The sequence below is a fragment of the Lytechinus variegatus genome, chromosome 17, assembly GCF_018143015.1.
Source record: "Lytechinus variegatus isolate NC3 chromosome 17, Lvar_3.0, whole genome shotgun sequence".
In the NCBI taxonomy this organism is placed as follows: Eukaryota; Metazoa; Echinodermata; class Echinoidea; order Temnopleuroida; family Toxopneustidae; genus Lytechinus; species Lytechinus variegatus.
Window position 1 is genome coordinate 23953138 of NC_054756.1, and position 16094 is coordinate 23969231.

Consider the following 16094-nt stretch of genomic DNA (forward strand, 5'->3'; position numbering starts at 1 on the left):
GGCCTGGGGGGCACGTACCCCCCCCCCCTGAGATTTGCTGTGCCCCCCAGGTGACCCCCCTGAAAAAAAATTGGCAGAGAAAAAAAGGGAAAAAAGAAAGACAGAGGGAAAAAAGAAGAGGAAAATAAGAGGGGGAACACGAGTGAATTAAATAATGTGAGGGGAAGACTTAAAGAAAATCTTTCATGTTACCATATAAAATTGTTGTTCGATGAGATTCATATCTTGCTCGATAGGCTGATATGAAGCAAGTTTTGAAGTCAATATACAAAACATATTTTAGCTCGGACATCAAGCTTTCATTATTTTTTTTTCATTTACAAATTTAAGTGCTCTGTAAAATGTCCGTTTTATGGTCTACATATCAGCATTCTAAGCTCACGCTGCGTGGTCACATCGTTTGATTTGCCAAGTTCATATTGTCTACGTGTATTCCATATGTTCCATTAAACAGATGTATTCAGAATTCCCAGGTTCTAGGTCTAAACCTAAAACATGCGCGATAGCCTGCATATGTTATTTATTTAAAATGTACTTAAATTATCTAGTTTCACACCAGAATATCAATAATTGTCTGCTCACGCTTCACGATCGCATTATTAACGATACACACTATAATATATCCTATTTATGATTTACAAAATATGAATAGTGTCCCGCTTTTAGTTCTTAAATCTCACTTGTTTAGTGACATACCTATCCCATTTATCAATACAAAAAGTGTTTAGAATGACCATTTTTAGGTTGGAATGTTAATAAAATTTGTTCGCGCTTCGCGCTCACATTAATGAAATATATACCGTTTTCGTGGATAACTGTAAGCAGTCCTTAACAGGTCTCTTTTCGATAATGCGAGAACAGTTAATAAAAATTTCTGCTCGCGCTTGGCGTTCGCAGTAACCATCTAGTTACATACGAATCTTGTTTAGGATCACACATAACATTGCCCAGAATATCAAATTTTCAGGACAAAATACATGAAAGTAAAAAAAATAATAATAATAACCGCTCGCGCTTCGCGCTCGCACTTTTTATAAGGCTTCTGATATTATTTTATGTTTATGTTGTTTTATAAGAATAAAACTAAGAAGGGACTGATCGGAGAAAATATAGGTAAAGATAATTTCGGGCACCGTCCCCTATTGGCGAAAGTCGGATCTGCCCTTGTGACACAAACACACACCTGAAAAAATGGTTACCCCCCCCCCCCTGAAAAAGCAACGACCCCCCATTGCCCCCACCAGGAAAAAAATCCTAGCTACGCCACTACACAGAAACAAATTCTTGAAAAGTTACAGTACAGTTTTGTTGGACTTCTCCCGGGACTTTACTGCACTGGTTTTGCTTGAGAGTGCAATGTCAATTTTCGTTGCGCACCATTTGCACTGCCGTGCAGTGCACCAATATAAGTTTCATATTCAAACTTTCATACACAAGAAACATATGCATACATGATCATTCTCTCCACAAAATATGCTCAAAATCGTTCCACAAATAAATATGTTACAAAATAGAATCTACTTCTACTAACAATTGAAATAGTAATAAAAGTGAAAAATAAAAAAAATCAAACTATCGGTTACGAGATGAAATGATACAGATATCTTAGCCTAACTTCTGTAGAAAAAAAATGTGTAGGGCCTACTGAATGGAAAATCTAAAAATTACCATGGTTTGTGTGTATGTTTATACAGTGGCGTAACTACGGGGGGGCATGGGGGGCACGTGCCCCCCCAATCGGCTGGCAAAAAAAAAAAAAAAAAACGGGGAAAAGGAGAAAAAGAGGGAAAAGGAAGAGAAACGTAGTGGTGGGGGAGAAGAAATTGTTGTTTATCATATTGTAATATTATGTTATATAACATAAGAAGCATTTTTTACAACTTTATGAAACATTATTTGCTTAATTGTGTCTTCATTGTTCCTGGTGCTCGCATAGACTTTTTAACGAGATATATAAACCTGCTGTACTAAAGCCTCCCGTTTTCAAATCAATATACAACAAAATAATATATTTCCTCGCAATTAGAGTTATTATTGTTTTAAGTAGTGATATATTCTTCTTTTTCATGACTACTGAAAGTTATTGCCCTATTTTAAGGTCTTAATATAAAACATTTCCTGTCCGTGCTAACGTTCGCATTAGTGGATTGGTGAGATTTCTGCTCTTCATGAACTCCTAAAATCAGTCCTTAAAATGTCAATTTTTCTGATCTGAATATAAAAAAAATTTAACTCGCGCTTCGCGCTCGCATCATTTGGTTAGTGAAATACGTGGGGTTTTAGTGAATTCCTACAAACAAGCCTTGGAATGCCCCTCTTCATGTCTGAATTTCCTATATTTTCAGCTCGCGCTTCGCGCTCGCAGTATTTCATTAGTGAGATGCGTATAATAATCATGATTACAATGACTTCAAAAAGTGCTCCATGTGTTTAGATGTAATTCTAACAAAATCAGCAAGCGCTTGGCACTCGCATTAGATGACTATGGTGAGATATGTATACTCTGACTTAATGGATTCGTAACTATAGTCCTTAAAATATCCATGTTTGTGGTCAATATATACAAAAATTTCAGCTCGCGCTTCGCGCTCGCATCATTTGGTTAGTCAAATACGTAGGGTCTTAGAGAATTCCTACAAACAACCCTTAGAATGCCCCTCTTCTATATTTCCTAAATTTTCAGCTCGCGCTTTTGCGCTTGCAGTATTTGATTAGTAAGATGCGTATGATAATCATGATTACATGACAACAAAAGGTGCTTCATGACTGTGCTTAGATGTAATTCTAACAAAATCAGCAAAGGATGGCAATAGCATTAGATGACTATGGTGAGACATTTATACTCTTAATGGATTCTAAAATATAATCCTTAAAATCTCCTTGTTTAGGGTCAGAATATACAAAAAAAATTTGCTCGCGCTTCGCGCTCGCATTGTTTGTTTAGCGAGACAGTTAAGTATCATGATTACAAAACAATTTGCTTATAATGTCAATTTTTAGCCCTCAATATCAAAAATTTTCAGCTCGCGCTTCGCGCTCGCATTATTTAATCAGTGAGATACATATCCGTTTGATGGCACTGCATGTCCTTAAAATATCTCTATTAGGTCAGTTTACCTGACAACTGAGCGCGCTTCGCGCGCTCCCTAAGTGACCCGAATTTTTTGCTGGTGCCCCCCCCAATGCCATGACCCGCGGTACGCCACTGTGTTTATATATTTGCATTTATATCTGCTGATAAAGTTTGTGTTTTGTTAGTTTTCTGTTTCTAATGGTAAACTTTGTCAATGCTATTGTTTTGGGGGCCATTCTTCACAAGCAGTTTGTTTTTTTATGGTCCTAGCCATATTTTGTACTATTCATTAAATAATTATGTACATTGTATGATTTCTATATACATATATTTATGGTTGAATAAAATTGAATTGAATATCGAGACGGGCTAATCATCCTAAAACGGATACTAGACACCATTTCGACCAATTTCTAAGCTTCCCTTAACTTATCAAATAGTACAATTACATACTCGTTTTCTTTATACTTTCTATTATTGTTTATGTTATCAATTTATTTTCATTATTATTATTGTTGTTGGTTATGAATATTGCAGAAAACTCTCTCTCACAATATATATATATATATATATATATATATATATATATATATATATATATATCCACAATTAAGGAGAGCACATACTGTAAACTCATTATTAAAAGCTATGAATTTACAATGGCTACGACCTTGTCAGTTCGAAATAAACGTAGATTGTGATGCCAATATGAAAGACAGTAACTCTGACAGAAAATCCTTGTAACAACGCTGATTTCTCTTAATGAAAAAATGAAATAATGCATCGGGGTAATTCATATTGTATATTCCCCCTTATATGAATTACATGGACTTAAATTGAATCCAGATCATATTGATGTAAACAGTGACCAGTCAAACACTGGCTATAATTTAAACTCAAAAGCTATATACATGTAGATTCATATATTTTCAGATTTAATCTATCAAAATTCAGTAATTGACTGCTCCCTATTGACAGCTACTCTGAATTCAAATTTAAGTGTAAAGTTTCAAAAACAAGAAATTATTACAGGAATCCTTGAATGATACAAATATGTATACTATAGACTGTGGGATGGTCGCTTAAATTGTGACTTTCCGTGGGGCAGCAAATACAACCACGGTCCTTGGGCATGATAATAAGTAAAATATTATGAGTGAATACATGCACAATGTTGCCGTCGGTAAATTTTGCTCCTGACCTCAAAATTAAAATAATAATATGCGAAATCGTACCATTGATTCGACTGGAATTTCCGCCATTCACCCCGTGTGTTAAGGACTTCCGTGAATGTGCGCGAGCGCGTACAATGCATGTAACCTCGTTCGCATTTATATTTTTTATTCGTTGTACATGATTACGTTATAATACAGAATGTACGATGGCGGATAAGATGTCGTCGTCTTCGTCGTGTTTTGACAGCGAAAATGACGATTTGTCACTAGCAAATATATGCTACATGCACGTCTTACCCAAGGAAAGAGGGCCAGTAAATTCCTTTCAAGTAAAGAGCTAGAACAAATTTAAGCCTTTGCTGCATTCGTTGATGTAGACTACCTGGGACTTCAGAATAAAAATAGCTATTCGTGCAGCAGAGAAGTTTGCGATTGACTTGCATGCAGCCCGGCCCCGGGAGACCAGCCCGACCAGCATTTCAGCAAGATCCGAATGGATCAAAATAAATAAAGATGTACCGCGTTTGCCCAGAGCCAGGTCAAACATCGATCGTTCGTATCACCAGTATTCAGCAATCAAGCGATCGAAGGTAATTTTTTTTCACTTTGTGCTCTTGCATTTCACTCTCTGCAAAAGTGAAGCGGTGCAAACTTTGATGATTTTTGTATAGGTCTACATCTAGATTTCTTAATTGAGTCGATGAATAATGTGACTCATGACTTACTTCGTCTTCTATTCATACGCTTGTAAATGTGGCGGTGAAGTAAGTCATGACATGAGTCACATTATGTATCGATTCAATTAAGAAATCTAGACCTATACAAAAATCATCAAAGCTTGTACTGCTTCACTTTTGCAGAGAATGAAATGCAAAAGCACAAAGTGAAACAATTTTGGCATGGACAAAGATCGCTATAACAAGGATCACCATCTCAAAATCATCCTCTGTATCTTTTTCACCTTCGATAGCTTGATTGCTGGAATGCTGGTGATACGAACGATGTTTGACCTGGCTCTGAGCAAGATGTAACGCGTTACATCTATAACGTTAGTTTGATCCATTCGGATCTTGCTGCAATGCTGGTCGGGCCGGGCAGGAGCGTAACAGGGGTCGGTGGCCAGGAGGGGCAAGAGCAAAAAAATCTCCGGTCTTATCAGGGGCAGATCCAGGATTTTCCAAAAGGGGGCAAATTTTTCAGAGGAAAGTTTCGACCAGCCCCCCCCCCCAAAAAAAAAAAAAAAGTTTTTCAACCAATTGACAAGCAAAAAAAAATAAAAATAAAGGTTTTCACCCACAAATGAAGTATATTTCGTACACGAAAAAAAGGGTCTTCAATTTCAAAAGAGGGGGCACACCTTTGTTTTAATGGCATATTTACATTACAAATTTTAGTATTTTGCTTCTCAAAAGGGGGGGGGGGCAGGCAATGGCGTCATGAGGCAACATTTTGAGGGGCGATATGGTGTATCGGGTAAAACAAACAACAATGCGAGTGAGCAAAAAATTTACATTTTTATTACAAAAATCCAATTTTAGATTTGGACATAATGTTAAAGAAGATAACATAATTTTCACCCTTCTCTCTTTTCTTTTCCTTTCTTTTTTCTTGGTCTGTACGCCACGTTAAACAAGATTTTGTTTATGATTTTGCATGCTTATTTTCATGATTTTTTAAAAATAAAATCACCTTTTCATGACAATCTATCTGTTCTTCTTTCTTTCCTTTTCCAGTTCCTCTTTTTTCCCCCTTTCCCTTTCATTCTCCCCCTTTTCTTTTTTCCCCATTTCCCTTTCATTCTCCCCCTTTTCTTTTTTCCCCTTTAAGTTCCCGGTGAACTCCGCCAGGGGGGATAGCTTGCCCCCCCTGCACTGTTAAGCCACTGCTCCCTGGGCCGGGCTGCATGCAAGTCAATCGCAAACTTCTCTGCTGCACGAATAGCTATTTTTATTCTGAAGTCCCAGGTAGTCTACATCAACGAATGCAGCAAAGGCTTAAATTTGTTCTAGCTCTTTACTTGAAAGGAATTTACTGGCCCTCTTTCCTTGGGTAAGACGTGCATGTAGCATATATTTGCTATAATGATAAATCGTCATTTTCGCTGTCAAAACACGACGAAGACGACGACATCTTATCCGCCATCGTATATTCTGTATATAACGTATATCATGTACAGCGAATAAAAAAAATAAACGCGAACGAGGTTACATGCATTGTGCACGCTTGCGCGCGTTCGCGGAAGTCCTTAACACACGGGGTGAATGGCGGAATTTCCAGTCGAGTCAATGCTACGATTTTGCATATTATTATTTTAATTTTGAGGTCAGGAGCAGAATTTACCGACAGCAACATTGTGCATGTATTCACTCATAATATTTTACATATTATCATGTCCAAGAACCGTGGTTGTATTTGCCGCCCCACGGAAATGAAAAACTAGAGACATTTTCCTTGTCCATCCCACAGTCTACCATGCGTTAATAACTTGTCATTTTCGAAATCAAAGGTTTTTCTTCATTTGTATATCCTACATTTTACAATCTTGTTTATAAAAATGTATAAAAATATATATCAAAAATTTGAAAACAATTCGGAATAGCATGCGTAGTATTGTGATAACGATAATGCTACGTAGTACTGAATATCCACCTGCTTTGCATCGTCACCCATTCATCAAAATCAAAATAAGTGCTTTAAGATCAACCAATAGAGTAGGTAAGAACACGACCAAGATCAGTTTAAATAGGTAATATCATTTATGCCTCGTTTGCATTTGCTATGTATTTGCTATGTATTTCTGTCATCTTTCATGGTTATATGAATCTACTGCATAATCAGATAATTGATACCCTACAATTAGCTTTGATCACTGCATACACCATTCAGCACATTGCGTTTTTCAGCGAACTAACATAAGATAATAAGATTTCCCATATTCGGCATAATATTATGTCTGAAGTACACAAATTTGGTTATTTGTCAGAGCGTTCTTTTATTAGCATAACTAATAAGAAATGTATACAATGGATCCTCATATCTTAATCATTATTCTTTGCTGCAGTTTTGGTTGATATGCACCGTGAAAATACATTAGCTGATCAATTGGTGTAATTATCATGAAGATGAAATTAACCTTATTAGTTAGTACAAAACGAATATAGATTTGTCTTTTCTGTTGCATAGCTTTTAATTAAAGATGAATTATTCTCCTAATAGTATTTGTGCAATTTTTTAGTATTCATTTGACAATTCTGCAATAAGATACATGTACATCTCTACATCTTTTCCTATTTACATGTTATGTCTTGAAGGAACGTAGATACTAAATGAACAGGTCAGGATAGTGTAGAGAGCTTAAGTAAAAAAAAATGATTGTGTACAGCTTTGTAAATTTTAAATCTAATGATCACTTTTACGACATTGTAAAACAAAACTGAACAAAGATTTTTAGATATTTTTTATTCATTTACCATGTTTACTGTTACTTAACCAACACCTCTTTATTTACATAGAATACAGATCGTTTTCAACCATTTTCATTTCATCAAACTGATCACCAGAAAAGGAGTCACTAGCTTTAGCGTAGAGATCCTGATCACCATCGTACCCATCCGGCTTTCCTTGGGATTTATCGGGCATCGCGTACAAACTGCCGACATCTTCCGAAGTATCATCCGAAGGGTTTCGGTTTCCATTCTTATCTGGCATGGCATACAGACTGTCAATATCTTCCGAGGTGCCGTTTCGTTCGACGTTCTTATCGGGTGCAGCGTAAACGACGCTCATTCTGTCGGTCTTCTTCGCCGAGGTTGTTGGCTGCTTAGGATTTTCAAAAGAAGAGTAAGGTGCAAGTCCGAGATTAATTTCGTCGTAGCCGTCCTGTGCTCCGTTTCCGTTCTTGTCAGGTGTGGCGTACAGGACGCTTAATCGGTCGTTGCTGTTCTGTTTCATCGCAGTGGAGTCACAAGAAGCATATGACGTCAGTTCTGTGTCTGGGATTTCATCCATTGTCCCCTCATATATATTCGATGATTTCCTGGGATTCAGATTTACAAGGAGAACGTTCTTGTTTCCTCTATAAGAATTCGCGTTACTGTGTGCTCGTGCCCCAGGTTGGAAGCTTCTGGTGGACGACGCCTCTGCCATTGCACCGTTGGGGATAGCGAAGTCATTTATCTCGTCGTATGCTGGAGGCCTGCCGACTGGAGTCAACGTCGCTCTTTGTGAAGAAGCGATACCCTTCCTTTCCTGTCGTGACCTGTAATTTAATTTTGGATAAAATTAGGTAGACATATGAAAAACTATGTACCTTCCATAGTAGGTATCCAACACTTTAATTGTTTTTGTCGTGAATCTTAGCGATATTTTTTATTTGATGACCACCCAGGATCTTAACTTATAAAACGAGTATGGAGATTATTTTGCTGCATAGTTTCCCATTGATGTACCAGTGTTTAGGAAAGACAAAAACATCACAGCAATTTCGAGAGTTATTAGCTTCAAAATTTAACTGTGTTTTTGTAACAACATAAACATCACAATTGTAGTCAACCATAATGTTTTAAATCATTGTAATCTGGAATTATCTTTCTATTTCACAAATTCTTTATTTCCATTCTATATAATATATACGGTTGATAACAAACCTTCTCCTTGTAAAACAAACGATGACGATGATAACTAAGATGATGATCACAACAGCAGCCACACCTCCACCAATTCCTGCATATAATCCTGTGGAAAAAAAAATATTTATTCCTCGAGATTATTAGTTTGACATTTTCCGAACCTAGAAATGTTCTTTCCGATGAAGTTTTTTTCTTTATTCGTGTTCCTATGGGGTCCTAGAACAAATTCAGCTTGGTTGCCAAAAGTTGCCGTTTGGGCAATTTTGCTAATTTGCATAAATCCAAAATGGCCGCCAGATGCCATCTTGAAAACCTAACTTTTGAACCCCCTGTTCACAAAATGATGAGCAATGACTCGTTTTAGGGGTTTAGAGATGTGTAGAACTGATTTCTGTAATCATTTTTGCAATATAAGGTCATCTTCAGGTCAAATCCAAGATGGCCGCCATATGCAATCTTGAAAAATTGACTTTTGTTCCCCTTGCCCAAGAATGACGAGTAATACCTCTACTTAGGGGTTTTGGGGTGTGCAGAATCCATTTCTGCTTTCTATTTTGCAATATAATGTCATCTTCAGGTCAAATCCAAGATGGCCGCCATATGACACCATCTTGAAATATCAATTTTTGAACCCTTTGCCCCAGAATCATGAATAATAACTCTATTCATGAGTCATTAGGTATGTTGATTCAATTCATGTAGTTATTTTGCACAAAAGATAATCTTCAGATCAAATCCAAGATGGCCGCCAACCGCCATCTTGAAAAATTACTGTCTGAGGCTTATACGTGTTAGAACTAATGTAAAGGGATTTCAGTAAGAATACTAATTACTTTTATTAATTCTCAAGTTAATTTCAACATTAATTGCTCAAATTAGAATGAATCCTCTTTAGGTTTGGGCTATCCATTTCGAGTGTATTGTTTTAAGGTCCATTCATACCTTTGTACTGAAGAGGCTTTTAGGGTCTTATTTCAATTTGAAAGTGTTTTATCAATATTATTTTTCTAAATCAATGTGTCCAATGATTGGTAGGCATCAGTTCGCCTTAAAAGACGATGGTGTAGCGCTAGGCCTTACATTTTTGAGAGTGACTATAGAGCTCCACTCTAGAGTGGCAGTCTCCAGAGCAAATTTTTACAGATGAAGGAGGATGGCGTTGAGACACGTTTATATAGAGATGCTGCCCTAGCCTTCCTCCTAGGCCTTTGGTCTGCCAATTTAGAATTCCGATTATTTTCTGACGTCTTGACCCCTGTACTTAGTAGCTCTCCATAGAATGGATGGCGACTATCATCTACACCTTCATAAGTGTTAGTGTCTATGCCGGCAAGTTTTATGTCATATTTGCATGTGTCTTTAAAACGGAGGTGTGATCTATCGATGGGGTGAGACCAATCACACAGCTTACCTCACCTTGGCGAATCCAAGAAGGGATTCGCCAAGGTTTCATGGGGCAAACATGCCCCAACCACCTGAGGTGCCATTGACTAAGGAGCGAGAATAAGCTTTTGATGCCAGCACGTACGCTGAAGGGCCTCTGTATTTTTCACTCTGTCCTGCCATTTAACGTGCATGATACGTCCGAGGCAGCTGACATGGAAGGTGTTTAGCCACTTTTCTTGGTCGGCGTACGTTTTCCAGGACTTACTTCCGTGCAGGAGCTTGGTCATGACTGTGACAGATTTTACAATCCTGATGCTTATACGCTTGTCCTGTGAAAGGGGACAAGAGACATATAGTCAGTCCAAGGTAGGTGAGGAGTCCACCATAACCAGACGAGTGTGTGCTGTTGATATACATATCTGGAGGACAGTCGCGACCCTGATAGACTCAAGACACCGACTAGTCGGTGTCTTGAGTCTATCAGGATTTCTGACTGTCTCAAAGTCTGATGGATGGTCCAAACCCCTTACATGCACAAGACAGGCAGCTGTAATGTATGACTAGGTCTTGTACTCCCACTTCTTGACAGGCAGGGGCGACATCGTTTCCGTAAAACATTTCACGAATGAGAACAATCCTGACCGTGGAACAGTCTTTGGGAGCCTATCTTCTGCAGGAGGCTAAAGAGTGCACTCCTGCTGACCAAGTCAATGGCTCTTGTCAGGAGGAAAAGTCCAATAATAATTATAAAGGAAGTTAATTAAATCAATTTTTTTGGAAAAAAAAATACGGAGAAATCAACGGAGAAATCACTTTTTAATTCAAATAATACTTTAAAGTCATTTCACTGGAAAAGTATGGGTTGCACAGAAATAAAAAAGGGATCAAAACTCCCGAAATCATAGCCCAAACCTTGAATGGTTTAATTCTAAAGTAAGCGGTTAATGACGAAATCTATCAACCATCTGACCATCTTAGACATGATTTGACCTCGAACTAAAAATGGAGTGATTAAAAGAAATGAATCATTCTCACTGGAATCCCCTTACATGAGCTCCAATACATAACAACAACCTTATTAGGGACAGCACTTCTTCAAGGTTCAATAGTCTCGGAAGTAGTTTTTTTTTCTTAATATGGCGTTTAGTGGTCATGTTGGATTATTTTGACCTGGAGATGATCCTACATTGCAAAATTATGAACAGAAATTGAATAAACATACCAAATAACTCACGTAAAGAGGGATATTATTCATGATTCTGGGACAAAAACTTGAGAATTAATAAAAGAAATGAGTATCTTACTGAAATCCCTTTACATTAGTTCTAACACGTATAAGCCTCAGACAGTAATTTTTCAAGATGGCGGTTGGCGGCCATCTTGGATTTTATCTGAAGATTATCCTTTGTGCAAAATAACTACATGAATTGAATCAACATACCTAATGACTCATGAATAGAGTTATTATGCATGATTCTGGGGCAAAGGGTTCAAAAATTGATATTTCAAGATGGTGTCATATGGCGGCCATCTTGGATTTGACCTGAAGATGACATTATATTGCAAAATAGAAAGCAGAAATGGATTCCGCACACCCCAAAACCCCTAAGTAGAGGTATTACTCGTCATTCTTGGGCAAGGGGAACAAAAGTCAATTTTTCAAGATTGCATATGGCGGCCATCTTGGATTTGACCTGAAGATGACCTTATATTGCAAAAATGATTACAGAAATCAGTTCTACACATCTCTAAACCCCTGAAACGAGTCATTACTCATCATTTTGTGAACAGGGGTTCAAAAGTTAGGTTTTCAAGATGGCATCTGGCGGCCATTTTGGATTTATGCAAATTAGCAAAATTGCCCAAACGGCAACTTTTGGCAACCAAGCTGAATTTGTTCTAGGACCCCTTAGGAACACGAATCAAGAAAAAAACTTCATCGGAAAGAACATTTCTAGGTTGGTGTATTGAGCCTATGAGACTGTCAAATCGACTTTAACGAGTTCCTCAGTAAAGCCTATATTCATGCATTTTAGTTTGATTGACCAGCGGCATGCAATATTTCATTCTTCTTTCAGTACCATGGTTGTCTTGGAAGTTTTCTTCGTCAGGACTAGGACACGTCTCTGATTTTCCGTTACAATGGTTACCAATATGCTTGTGGCCGGACACATGGTGCATTGGAATTGATGGGGCTTTCGCGATGAGCAATACCATCATTCGACAATTAACTTACTGAGAAGTGTTTTCAAGGCTACTTAAGGCATAAAAAAGGTTTATCATTAGTATACATGATTTATGTAATACAGGACGCGTCGGAATCTAACGAATGCCACATCCGCTAATGCATATGATACCAGAAATATCCACACGTTATGAAATATCCACACGCTATAAACTCCTGAACTGAGAAGACGGGGGACCGTCGAAAATTCGAGTGAATAATACAAAAAACTTATTTGGCAATCAAAGCATTATCATCAGCATTATTTTGTTACCATACTACAGCCAATACGTGAATTTTTAAGATGTTTGGACCACACATTATGGCAAAATATGCACTCATCTGCGATTTCAGTAACATTCCATAATTCGTGCAATTTTTCTGGTATCACATTTAGAGCTATCCAATTATAGTTATCAATATATTTTTTGGTGCTTATATCACCGTAAATATAGATAAATTGACTTTATTATCACTAGAGTAATATTGACAGCAGAATAATTATTTAGTGTTATCATCAAATTTATTTATCAGTTATCGTTTCTTGTAGATATGATTCGTTGTTATCTTTAATTAAGAAAAAATCGATAAAAAATAGAAATGTAATAACAGAGTAGTTGAAAGGAGTAGGGTTTACAAAATTCAATATTTATTACATTTGTTCGGAGTTCGTTGGTTACCTGTGCTTTTTTCCGCCAAAGGTAGATTGGACGTCCCTTGAGGACCCAGAGATGATGATGATGACGAGGACGACGATAATGTGGAAAGAATTTCATTACTTGATGTGGCAGTCTGGCTGGTGGAATTTAACATGGATGTCGTCGGATGTGGTAAGGAACCTGTGTTGAATCAAGTAATAAATGAATTGAATTCAGTTTTGCCATCTATACACAACATAAGTAAAGACTACATAAATTATATCAGGAATATATATATTGTAATTAGAAAGAAAACTTACCCATCGGCTTAGTTGATGTAGTCATCGTTGTTGCTGATACTGCAATATCATTTGAACATGACAGAAGAAGAAAAATACCAGAATGTATCGTGAATATCAATTTCAACTAAATTTTCACAAGGAGTGAGAAACTTGATGAGCTAATCGTTTGAGTTTTAACTGATAAGATAAAAAAGGCAAGAGTCGCAAACTAGACTGACGATATCATGATATTGTTCGAAATATATTTTTGCAAACTTGCCATTGGATTATGATTGCTGTTGCAGTGTTTTGTTATCAAAATTATACCAGCTTGTAAAAGGAAGCGGACCTCACTAAATACTTTACAGAGAGCTAGAATCAGTATTATTTTCGTTCCAAAACAGAACAGTGATGTAACATGTTTAACGAATCGAGTGGCATCACTCTAAAAACAATCACGATTATGGTCTCAATTTCCAATGTTTTATCGTAAATTTCTTTTTTATTTTTATTCAAAATTTCGATTTCCTATAAAAGTACAAGTACATTTCATTTCCGTATTATTATGATAATACATGTATCCCAAAATCTCTACTAAGGTAGAGACAAAATGATTCTTCTGTTTAATGAAAAGGGAACAACTTGCCTCTCTTAATTATCGGGTCAAAATGTTGAATATTTCCTGAAGTCTAAATGAGGAGTGATACATTATTTTGGGATTCTTTCTCATAGCAGTAATATACCGATATGAACGTTAAATATAGTTTATAGGCAATGTTTGCGTTATAAAAAATACATTTACCATTATTAAGTTTCATTACAAGCCCGGTAAATGTGAACTGGAAGAGATCCCAACAGTCCCCCAACAATAACTCCCACCCTTGTCCAAAATGATTAAACATAACAACTAGATAGTTGAATGTATATTCTTAGTTCATGGACAGGCAACGGTAGGAGGGCTGTATCATAGAAACATTACCTCTTCCTACTTTGTGTAAGTGACGTTGTTTGAATGTGTAAAGGAGTCTCGACAACCAAATACTATTACATACAGCCCCCCCCCCCCATCCCCACATACACACACACCATCGTGAACGTTTGATAACCCGTCAGAATGAAATACACCTCTTTTGTTAATCATTGTTGAGATCATGGCGTCTGTAGAAGGGGGCGTTGGGCGACTGCCCTCCCCTCAATGTTTTTTTTAATAGAATATAAGCAAGTAAGGAGAAAGACTCACAAATCTAAGTCTGTGTCATCTTAATCTTTGATATCTCTATCATTCAATTATAAATATGAATATTAGAACTACCGAGGTTCATGATAGCTCTTTTCGGGTAAATCAGAAAAGTCAGGACGATTTTTGTTTGTGTTCAATGAAGATTTTGGTCAAGTTTTTGTTCATGTTGTGTATTTCCGATTGGAATTCCTGGATACAAGTAATAACCCACTTTTAACTCACTTTCGTCAATAGATGAACGTTGTTCATGTACACATATACTCAATTTATGTTTGAAATGGCTTTACCTGGAGTTTTTTCTTGCCCACCACCCCTATAAAATACCTAGGCGCCTTTACCCTCGTCTAGGTTACTTTCAATTGGTGGTATTTCGATAGCAATCCATATATTTCTGTTTCAAAATTCTAGGTTAGACTAGGTTTATACCAAGGTTTAATCATCAGAATACTACCCATAGAGTTCAAGAATGATACTCACTGTAAAATACAGCTATGTGTCCTACCCCACCACAGCTGTCCGTGAGGTCTCCTGAACATGGAACATGACATTGATCGTCCGATTGCTTTTCATGTTTAGCATAGTTATCACTGGCTTTACCACAGAAACATTCATTTCCATTTTCAACGCCGGCATATGTATAGTTCGCATCAGATGATTGGTTACAGAAATTTATGCAAGACGAAATGGACATGCTTGAACTTTCCATCATATCACCGGTGAATACTCTAGTCGTATCATTATTTTGAAGGCCCTTGAAGCAACCAAGATAGTGTTTTCCTGTTTGAAATACAAACATAGTTATTAGTTTAATTCAATTGAATCTGACAAGTCCACTCGATCAAAAAATTGGTTACACTTCGTAATTCCGAAGCTTCGTAATTCCGAAGGTTCTTTATTCCGAAGGTTCGTAATTCCGAAACACGTAAATTGCCTATACCTCGATGTTCGTTAATCCGAAAACGAGAAAGGGTTCGTTAATCCGAACATTTGTGGCGTTATTCCGACGGTTCGTTATTCCGAAGGTTCGATAATCCGAAAACGAAATAAGGTTCGTTGTTCCGAAGGTTCGATAATCCGAATATGAAATAAGGTTCGTTGTTCCGAAGGTTCGTTAATCCGAAAACGAAATAAGGTTCGTTGTTCCGAAGGTTCGTTAATCCGAAAACGAAATAAGGTTCGTTTTTCCGAAGGTTCGTTAATCCGAAAACGAAATAAGGTTCGTTTTTCCGAAGGTTCGTTAATCCGAAAACGAAATAAGGTTCGTTAATCCGAAAAATGAAAACCGGGAAAGCAGAGGCAAGGGGAGGGGGGCGTGGGGACACTTTTGCCGTTCAAATGTTATGAGGAAGGCACGGTCGGCCGAACGAATTTTCGTTTGGGGGGGTAAAGCCAAAAAATGAAACTCATACGTCAAAATTGACACTTTGGTGATATTTTCACCTTAAGATT